This window comes from Perca flavescens, chromosome 2 (genome assembly GCF_004354835.1).
Source record: "Perca flavescens isolate YP-PL-M2 chromosome 2, PFLA_1.0, whole genome shotgun sequence".
Classification (NCBI taxonomy): domain Eukaryota; kingdom Metazoa; phylum Chordata; class Actinopteri; order Perciformes; family Percidae; genus Perca; species Perca flavescens.
The window spans coordinates 20,524,072-20,535,404 of record NC_041332.1 but is presented as its reverse complement, the minus strand read 5'-3'; the positions used below and the strand labels follow the sequence as shown (position 1 = coordinate 20,535,404).

The following is an 11,333-nucleotide window of genomic DNA, read 5'->3' as shown; positions in this document are numbered from 1 at the left end:
TAATTCTCTCCTGCGCAATTTATTAGTATGTGTTTGTGCTACTGAGATCCAGTAGTGCATTACTGTCATGGCTAATCCAATTAGTGTGGATGCATCTAGCTGGGCCTGAGGGGGAAGAGGAGTAGGTAGGGGAGGCGTGCAGGAAGACGGCGCTCCCCGCTGTGGGGAGAGCGCATTAGGGAGACTCCCATCCTGCGCCCGGGGTCTTTTTATCATCGCTGTGATGGCCTGAAAATTGGTGTGGGATTTCAGGAGGAAGAGATAGTGAAAATATGGAGCATGTGTGTGTGTGTGTGTGTGTGTGTGTGTGTGTGTGTGTGTGTGTGTGTGTGTGTGTGTGTGTGTGTGTGTGTGTGTGTGTTATTGTTTACACAGCTGAGGTGGTGTGATGATGAGGTCCTGATACCTGACCGGGATGTGAAGCAGCATGACTCTGTAGGATGAAAATGTAAAGACAAAAGAGACAACTTGTTAAGCTGCTTTCATTCTGTATAGTGACAGTATCTTTTCTGTATCCATTAGTGTGTACTACAACTGACGTCTGAACTCTTAACAAAAGGTTTTAACGTGTTATAACTCCCTTTTATATAAATATTCTCCCTTTTATCCCACTGAATGTTGGTCCCTAAAAAAGTCTTCATATTGGATTATACAGATGCAATATGCTTTTTCTTGTGTATTTAAAAAAGAAAAGAAAAAAAAGGAGCTAATCTGTTTAAAATTGATTTTCACATAGATTTTGTCACCAAACATCCAAAAGTTGTAGTCAGAAAGTACTTCCAGTGATAGAAAGTGAATGAAAAATAGTTAGAAAATACAACTTAGCTGCTGAATATGCATCAGAGTTCCTTAAAATAATTACCAAATCAATACACATTTTAACTGTAGAATGTTTGTACAACACAGTATTAAAAGAAAATCTGATATTCTCCTTTGTATTATTAAATATTAGATTTCACCAATTTGTTTTGCACAAATTTCAAGATTTTGAAAACAAAAAGAAAAAGAATTATGCAGCACTATACAGTGAATACGCACAAATGGCTTTCAGACATGATATCCACGATCATCAATTTTTGGTAGGATCTTCATTAATGCAAACAAAAAATGGCTCCCATGTGCATTATGATGTTTGCAGAATGATTCACCGAATCCTGTAGTGGTTGTATACAACTGCTTCCAATGATTACTCACATAAACACACAGAGTGCTTGCAGCACTTGTGACACCAATTATTACTGAGGCTTTAATTAAAGAAGGCAGGAATCATCCACAGGGGACAAAAACAACAGGCTGCCTGGCATTAAATACCAAAATCATACAGCTCTCATTGCTTTAATTATGATGTGACAGCACACTGACAAAATAGTACAATATGCTGAGTTGTGTTTTAGAAAATGCAGTATCGACAGGCATTTGTGTTTATGTGGTTAAATTGTTATTGCACTTTAGAAAGATCAAGATGAATTGAACATTGTAAAGATACAACTTCCTGCTTTACTGGGAGCAGAATTGTACCTTCTGTTATTTCAAGTACATTTTACCCAGAATGACACATTGAAAAGGGGTTCAAAATGCACTGTTCACACAAACAACTCATCACTAACTACTACTAACTTTCCAAATACCCATTCGTCCTCCTTACTAGTCTTCTTGTCTGCAATGCAAAAAAATGGTAAACACGGCTCTTGAGACAGTGACAATGCGCGCAGAATAACAAGTGATGGAAGAAAAGAATGCTTTTAGTCAAAGATGTTGGATCCTTGTGAGCTCTTCACTGTCAGAGTCCAATTTTATTAATCAGTGCTATTGTCCCGGTCCCTTTACCAACATCAGCACAGGATGTACCCTTTGAGTGTGTGTGTGTGTGTGTGTGTGTGTGTGTGTGTGTGTGTGTGTGTGTGTGTGTGTGTGTGTGTGTGTGTGTGTCTGTCTGTCTGTCTGTCTGTCTGTTTGTCTGTCTGTTTGTCTGTCTGTCTGTGTTTTTAAGAGATAGAGACTGTGCATGCTGGGCTTGTGTGTATTTTATAGTGCTCCAGCAACTTGCAATTTTGAAAATGCAATTATATATATATTTTTTTTTTTAATTAACAGTTCTTCACAACTGCAGACCATTGAAAATGTGATGAGACAGAGATTTTATGAATTGTAAGTAATCTTATGTCACTTAAAACCATAAATTACAATAAAAATGAAAAGTGGCGGTTTTAAGGCAAACTCTCATTCAGTGCCCCCATGATGATTGAGGTAAGAACTGCAATAGTTAATTTCTTTAGGCCAGTTGGGGGCAGATAAAAACAAGCTGTGCAACACAAATATTTGACAAAATCACCTTTTAAGTTCATATGGTATAACAGTTGCTTATTTACACAGCCAGCAGTTATTGAGCAAAATTATTAAATCGTTTGGAGTCATGTTTCTGGCCACTTGGCAAATACAATATAGCTCTGTTTTTGGTCTCAACCAACTCCTGAGGAAATATCTGTCTCTTTAGCTACTAAATGCCTGACTATGTTCACCAGATAGTCACTAACTATGTGTTGTTGTTTTTTGGTGCCAGGTAGTGTATGGTGGGTTTTTAGAGCTTTCTTACTGAAAACAGCTGCCTGTTGCAGCCAAAAACAATGCTATGAGAGCAGTGAGAGTGAACCAAAACAAAAGTTGCAGACCAGACAGCTAAACAGTGAGTTAATATTATCTATAAAGCAGAGGGCAGCTGCTGTTTCAGGTGATAATCCTCTGTAGGTTCATCACTATGAGCAATCTCTTTCACATTGTCGCATTGTTTTCACATTGTCAATTCATACATCGTTATAAGAACATCGATTATAGCTGCTTTAAATAATAAGATGCACAATTTCTAAGCAGATCTATGGAATTTTATCTGTAATGGACATACTATATCACTATCTGTGTGGTGTCGCCAGTGTCGCACATAATCTAACAATGTGTTTATCATGTTTGTGTGTTCAGACTTGAATGACTCTTAGATTAAGGGGTACGAGGGGAGTGCAAAGCAATTTTGTTCTCTATAGGTAAGGCCTTTGACGCGTATGCCACATATGTAAACTAATTATTAGTAAACTAATAATCCAACATAATTAAAAGCCCCCTCTCTAAACAAGAAAATAATAATTTGTCAAACAAATACCTATGGCTACAGCCATCTAAAATGATCAGAATAAGTTTTAATTTAAGAGCAAGTATCACATACTATCATATCATTTTATCACATCATCATATTCCCAATATTTTTCTCTGAATTCTTGGTGTAATCGTCCTAATGACACAGTTACCCTGCTAAGGAAATGTGAAAAAATGCACAACATCCGTCCTCTGGAGATTAAAAAGCACAATGAAAGAGGGGTTAAGCTGGTTCTTGGCAGACAAGAGCTATTCTGAAAATCCATTAGTTTCTCAATTCAGCATCATTACCGCCAGCTGCTTAAGCATACAATATCCGGGCTTTGACTTTTTTTGACTTCTTGGCATTTTCCTATGAGGTGAGTCTCAAAATACTACATTTTACAGGGTAAGTAGAGAAGGAGAGGTTTCTTTAATGGAGAAAGCGCTGGTGTGGTATTTTAAAAGCCATTTTTATGCTTCTGCTGAAAGGACATGAAGTCCTTCCATTAGCAATCATTTTGGCTATGCAGCAGGCCATATTTGGACCTTGTAAGAGTGTTACAATACGGATCCATATGCTGTAATCAGAGCTCCACAGAGAAAAATCAGATTCGACAAGTCTGAAATAGAGGGAGCTTGAGAATTCTGACAATCAGACATTTACACAGAATTCCGAATAAGTCACACAGAGATACAAAAGAAGAGTACACACTCATACACAGCCACACCACACACAATCAACATTGTCTGACATTGTCAACAAGCCTTATCTTATTTCAGACGTCTCTGATCCGGATCTTCATCCTCCAGGAGACCCGGACACGTCTATTGTGTGTGAATGGTATTCTTGAGTTTTGTCTCTTTTGTGTATTTGTGGCCTATTTGGCACCACCAAAACATATTTACTACAAGAGCTAAAAGACTTTACTAACACTAGCCTGTAAGAAATAACACTTGTGAAGTAGAAATTTTTTTATTTCAAAGTTATGAGCAAGAATTTTACTAATAAATATGGCAGCAGTAGGTCCTTATTTCGTTTTTGGTTGTCCATCAAGAATGGTAAAAAAAAGGTGCTGTACTGAAAAAAACAAAACAAAGAACAGAGAAGCTCAGATTACAAGGGTGGGTGACTTCATTCTCTGGTTAGGATGCCTTTTACTCCACAATATCTTTACATAGCAAATAGCTGTTTACTGCTAAATGTCTAAATGTCGAGTACAGCCCCTTTGATCTCTAACATCGAGCTTATTCACAAATACAGTATTTGCCTTTAGAGACGGATACATTTGAAATTAAAGAGATTAAAAGCTGCATTGATTGTTTTTGGGCCACTTGGGGCCAGAGGAACAGTTTTTATTATTATTTATTTACATGCCCAGCAGAAAGAAAGCAAAATTAGCATTCATTTAGAAATTGTGTTTCTGGCCTCTTAATGAATGTAAATCGAATACTGACTCTCCTTTTAGCTCTGTTTCGTTCATCACCAACTCCTAAGGAAAATATTTGTCTCTTAAGCTGCTCAATGCTCCACTATGTTGGCTTTAGTGGACCTTTAAGTAAAGTTTAGCTTTGCTAAATTTTCTCTGCATGGTGCTAGTTTGGTGGTTTGTGCTGCACACACCAGACACACACACATGCACACACACACACACACACACACACACACACACACACACACACACACACACACACACACACACACACACACACACACACACACACACAGTCATACATGACTGGCCTGAGATGGCGCAGAGCCAGGCTGTGGGGGTTTGAACCGGTGTTCTTGTATAATGGCTCATGCAGGAGCTATTTGTTCTTTGTGACTAGAGGCTTATTAAAGGTGCACCAGACTCCCTCCGGATCAAGTGAGATTGGTGTTTCAAAAGGCTAACACAAAACCACAGAAGACACAGGCTTCTGATTCTCATATACAGTACAAAGAAACCATATCTCACGCACCCACCTACGCACGCACGCATGCACGCAATGTGGCACTGTCTAATCACAGCCAGTATGTATCTGTGTAGACTCCTCAAAGGAGTCTCCATGCTGGGCTTACAGTTCCCTAGTGAATGTCAGCACAGTGTGTGCATGTGTCTTGATCATGTCTCGATCACAGCAGTGCGTTGTGTCACACAGAGGGATAGTTAGTGATCAAGAAGCTAGAGGACAGGTCAGGTGAGGAGAGATAACTGTAGGTAGAAGAAAAATGGAGAGATTGAGGTATACTACTACAAGAAGAAAAAGAAGAGAATAAAGCCTGAACACTTTGGTTAGTTTAGAAACAGAAACAGAGAGAAAATTAGCAACCAGATCAGCAGACATCTTGCCACGAAAACAGCCAAAAAGTTGTTTCAGATTCATTATCATTTAGTTCAGACTAGATTAGACAAAACTGCACAATTACACAAAGGATGAACAATGGCACATAAGGTATGCATTCACCCTGTGGATGTCCACTCTCTCACATGCAGACACACCAAAAGACACACACATACACAACCTCATTTCACTGCCCTGTGACACAAAATGGGATTTCTGTGTTTGAGCAGAGGGGGTCCGATGGCTACAGAGGGACACATCAAGAGGTAAGGGCTTTATATTTGCTGATACCAGATTGGATGTCAGCTGCAGCATAAGTGACTATCTATCACCAGCGTGCTGCATGTGAAGAGGCCCGTTTTATAGACGGCTAGACTTCAGACAGCACAGAAAAAGCCTCCTCCCTCCAGCTCACTCCACTGCCCTGCAGGAGGGATTGCCACACATGCACACAGAGGCCTGCATTCATGCATACATGCACAAAGCAAGCAGATACACACATGGTGTTCACCCAAACGGCTGTAAACATTCACTCACATACGGTGGCAGAGAAACATTTAGACACAGACACACGCACGCACACACACACACACACACACACACACACACACACACACACCTCCTTCAGAAAACACATCACAGACGAAGCCTTGGGCCTCCTCCAAGCACTGTCTCTAACGCACTCAAGCACGCACGCACACACTGCCAGTGGCCATCAGTTTAGAAGAGTGCATAACATTTCAGTTACTTCTAAATTGAAATGGTTATATTATGTAGTTTATTTTTCCCTTTTGTACTTTTACTTGAGATGGGGTGTTTTATTGTTGATGGATGTGCATACAGTAGGTTCAAGAGAGGGGACCAGTGGTAGAGGAAGGATTCAGATGTACACTGTAAAAAATACTCCATTACAAGTTAGGCTGGCTGAACACTGGCTGCGTGGCATGAGCGTGTCACCTGCGTGGCATGTCTGCTTTTATTTTGGCTCCCATGTTAATAGAGCGTGCACACTGCCTGTGTATGCATGCTAGAAATGGAACCGACACCTATTTTTAAAATAGGAAAATATGTTTATATGTCATTTTGACACAAATACATTTAATACATTTCATTTTGATGTTTGAAAGTCTCTAGGTTTTGACATAAATGCATATAAATGTAATTAAAAAAAAAGAAATAATAATTATCGATTTTCAAATATTGCATCTGTCAATACAGAACGAAATATTCTGTAGCCTATTTTGCCGTCAATACTTCTGTATTCTGTAAGACTTCGTTGTCTTTGCTGTAATGAAATCAGTATATATTTATGTTTAACATGGTATTTGATTTTATCAATGGGAAACATACATGTGTACAGACAAGGCTAGCAGCAGCAGCAGCGCAACGTCAGACATGTTTCTGGTGTGCAAAGACAGAAAACGCCAAGCACCAGTGTGCAGCCAGCCTTAAAGTCATGCATTGAGAATGTTACTAAAGTAAAAGTATGTAAGTATAATCAGAAAAAATGTACTTGAAGTAAGAAAAAAAAGTACTCAATTTAGAAAAATTGTCCCTGTGACTGATATACTATTATACATTAAATCATTTATTATTAGTGATGCATTCATTTGTAAGCAGCATTTCACTGTTGGAGTTGGAGCTAATGTTGAACTATTTTGTGTAGGTCTGCAGCCAGTGATTATTTTCATTGCACTCATTATCTTGATTGTTTGTTTGGTTTGTAAAAAAAAGACAGAAAATACTGAGAAATGCCCATCACACTTACCAAGCCCAGAGTGACACCTTCATGTTTTTTTTGTTTTGTTTGTTTTTTACCAACTAATAGTACAAACCTTAAAATGATTAAACATAATGAAAATACTTGAAATGATTTAAAGAAAAATCAGCAGATCCTCACATTTAAGGGGCTAGAACCGTGAAATGTTTGGCATTTTGCATGAAAAATGACTTAATCATCTATCATAATCTCAATCTAATCTCAATTTAACATTTCAGCTCTACTTGTAAACTGTATACTGTACTGTTGGGTTGTTTGATTTATGAACACTAACTAACTAAAGCTATTAGATAAATGTGGTGCAGTAAAAGTATTTTCTTCTGCAATGTAGTGGAGTAGAAGTGTAAAGTAGCATGAAAAGAAAATACTCAAGTAAAGTAAAAGTATCTCAAATGTGTACTTAAGTACATTACTTAGTTACTTTCTACCACTGGAAGTGACAGAGACACAAAGAAAGAGAAAGAGGGAACGTGTTTCTATAGAAAGGTAGAGTCAAACAGTGTTTTTTTTTTTTTTTCTCTGGGATCCTTTGCTAAACCATGCATGTAATTTACTCTGCAGCCTCCATTAGGACATTTCTGTGTGTGTGTGTGTGTGATTATGTGATAATGCATAGTCTCTGTCTGCAAGTGTCCACATGTACAATGTGTGTGTGTGTGTGTGTGTGTGTGTGTGTGTGTGTGTGTGTGTGTGTGTGTGTGTGTGTCTGTGATTATGTGATAATGCATAGTCTCTGTCTGCAAGTGTCCACATGTACAATGTGTGTGTGTGTGTGTGTGTGTGTGTGTGTGTGTGTGTGTGTGTGTGTGTGTGTGTGTGTGTGTACATTGTCTAGCAGCAGCGACAGTGGCAGATGCTAATCTGTGCTGAGAGTCATTATCTGTGTTTCCTGGGCCATTAGACTAATGCTAAGGGATAACACAGAGAAGTAGATGAGACCTGACGCTAACAGGGGCTAATCATCGGGACCACCTCTCACTGTGAGTTCAGCTATGACACTAAATATCCCTCAGAGGCAGGAACCTCAGGCACTGGCAATCAAATAATTACAGGAGCCTGGAGCATTTTATTAATACAATTTCAATAAATTGTCTCAAATATTTGAACTAGCTGAGGTGTGTGTGATTTGATTTGACACTTGAATGGCGTCAGAAGTGCTAACATCCTTGTTGTCACTGTTATTACTTATTAATATTCTCAAAAATGGTTAATTTCATTGTAGAGTAGTTTTCTGGTCCAATATGCAACTCGAGTGAGCATTGGGTTTCATTTGATTTGGAAAAATAATCTTCAGGAATACCAAATCTTCTAAAAATTGGCATGTACAGTAAGCGATGCACAAAGCCTGCTGAAGAGATACAGGTGTATTTCTTACAGCTCCCCTAACCCCCAAATTTCCCTCAGCAACAACCAGCTCAGAATATTCCTGGCATGTGGTGTTCGAGCTTTCAGGCATTCAGGCATTGGCACAGCATGGCATCTCTCATCTGCATATCACCTGATCTGACCAATGAATCGCTTCCTGTTTAATCATTCCATTTGACCTAGCAACCAAAAGCGCCTGGCGAGCTTTTGACTTGCAAACAGTTAAGTAGAATACATCCGCGGGACCTCGAAAATCAAATGTCGAAGAAAAAGCTAACGAGGTAGGTTTCTGGGCCTTTTTTTACTTTTAATGAGCCACTACCTGATGAGGGTGACCCCGCTGCTTCACATTACACCGGGACTATTGAATTCACCCCCACAGATTCATCAAGGCTACAACTCAATATTAAACAGTCACAGGTACATATTTACTCAGGGTTAATTCGCTGCCTCCACCCCTCATGAGAAATAAACTAGATTGCATACTAAAATAAATAAAAAATATGCAGAGGGAAAGGAGACAGGAGACCAGAGAGATGAATGTGTATCATGTAATTTATGACAGATAAAAAGAGTGCTCATCTGTGTGTTCCATTTCCTGCTTCAAACACAAATCTTTAAAAGTCGAGGAAACACTACGGTCCATGTCTTCTGTCGTCCCTGTGTAGCTGAGCCCTAGCTGCATTTCAAAGCCAACCTGGCTGACTGAGGTCTGGCCACAGAGAAGGCGAAGGGAGGGCTGCATATGCTTGAAGAAGAGGCTGAAGAAATACAGCACACACATACATGCAGCAGACACACACTTCTCTACTGGAGGAAGCAGTAGTGGGTTCCAGCACAAGGCCCCGACTACAAAGAGACCCCACTGAGGCTGAGCAGACAAACAGAGGTGGCCCTGTGCCCAGAGAGATGATTGAACCGACCGATGGAAGAGGGAGAGAAACTTCAAACAAACCTCCAGGATGAAAAGATAAAGGGAAAATGAAAGTAAGGATGAGGGGGAAGAGGAGGACGAGCAGGAGGCCACATCTCCTGTTTAGCATATGAGCCCCTTCATTAGACATTGCAGGACAAACTATAGATGGAAGAAAAGGAGGAAGAATGAGGTTAGGAGAGGAGTTAAGAGGAAAAGAGAGGAGAGGTAGGAGGGAGGGAGGGGTGAAGGAACGGAGAGGGCCCCTATTAGCAAGGTCTATCACCTTTTGGCCTGCCTGGATCTCCTCATCTCCATAATAGGCTGACCCCCTGTGTTTCAGGCTCATTAGAAAGGCAGACAGCAGGGCTAGGCAGACACACGCCTGTCACCTCTCTGCTCCCACCAGAGACCTTGATGAGACAAAAGGAACATGACTGGAGAGATGGGCCAAGAGGAAAAAAAAAGGATGGGATGGAAGGTTGGGCCCTAGGTTTGATCAGGAGAAGAGAAGAAAACGAAAAGAGTCAAACTGCTTCTTTGGTGAAAAGACAGGGAGGCGACAGGAAACAGAAGGAGAGGTCGTGTGAAAATAAATCTGCCTAGAAACAGTCATTTGATAGGAGTAGGGAGTGTGCAGGACAAATAGTCTGCTGTGATTTGCCAATGTAAGCCAAGCATACAGTTTCAGTCTGTTAAGAGCATCCCTCTTCACAATCACACAATTCCATATAAACCCAGAATCACTCATGCATCTGTCAACTGTAATGTGTGTAGATTCTACTTCTAAATTCATGTCTTGCCCCCACCCCATTTCTTCCTGTTTTAGTTTGATTTGCACAAGTAAATCTGTGTGGACTCTTATTGTCTAGTTGCCAATAGAGCTGGGCAATATATCGATATCGTGATATGAGACTAGGTATCGTCTTAGATTTTGGATATTGTGATATGGCATAAATGTTGTCTTTTCCTGGTTTTAAAGGCTGCATTACAGTAAAGTGATGTCATTTTCTGACCTTACCAGACTGTTCTAGCTGTTCTATTATTTGCCTTTACCCACTCAGTCATTATATCCACATTACTGATGATTATTTATCAAAGATCTCATTCTGTAAATATTTTGTGAAAGCACCAATAGTCAACACTACAATATCGTTGCGGTATTGATATCGAGGTATTTGGTCAAAAATATCGTGATAATTGATTTTCTCCATATCGCCCAGCCCTGGTCGCCAAACGTTAATATACTGTACCTATCTTCTACAATCACTGCACGCTCACAGCAATTAAGCTTTACCATTAAACCTAAGTGATTTGCAGACTATTATGGGTTTCGCCTCACAGGGAACATACAGGCTACACTAACCGCAGGGCTTGACATTAACTTTTTGAGGTACTTGTCCTTCGGACAAGTACATTTACGTTTCACTTGTCCATGCATAAAAGTCACTTAAAGATTCATCATTTTATAAAAGAAATTGTGTTTTGCTAATGCAGAATTTGAACAAAACGTTGAAAGCATCCAAACACTATCAACATTAATACAATTCTGTTGAAACAGTAGAAACAAACTTGCCCCAACAATAGATTTCCCCTTCAACAAGAAAAAAGGATCTCCAGACTCCATAATACAAAGTAATATGTTGCACGCCGGTGCAAGTTAATATATCGAGAAGTCAGTATTTTAAAGTTTGTCATTACTTTCAGATTCCAAGTCAATATTCTAAGTTACTTAGTGAATATATTGAGATACTGAACCAATATAGTGAGATATTAAGTCAATATATTGAGATACTAAGTCAATATTTTGAGATAAGTCAATAT

At 39.5% G+C, this 11,333-nt stretch overlaps 1 long non-coding RNA gene across 1 annotated transcript in view; it reads right to left on the bottom strand.

Annotated features, from left to right (window-relative positions):
• Nucleotides 1–372: 372 nt before the first annotated feature.
• The window catches only part of LOC114545351 (uncharacterized), a 59,403-nt gene continuing 48,442 nt past the window's right edge, over nt 373–11,333 (bottom strand). The window contains exon 4 of the long non-coding RNA XR_003690885.1: nt 373–433. This is a non-coding gene — a long non-coding RNA (uncharacterized LOC114545351). The remainder of the gene's footprint in view (nt 434–11,333) is intronic.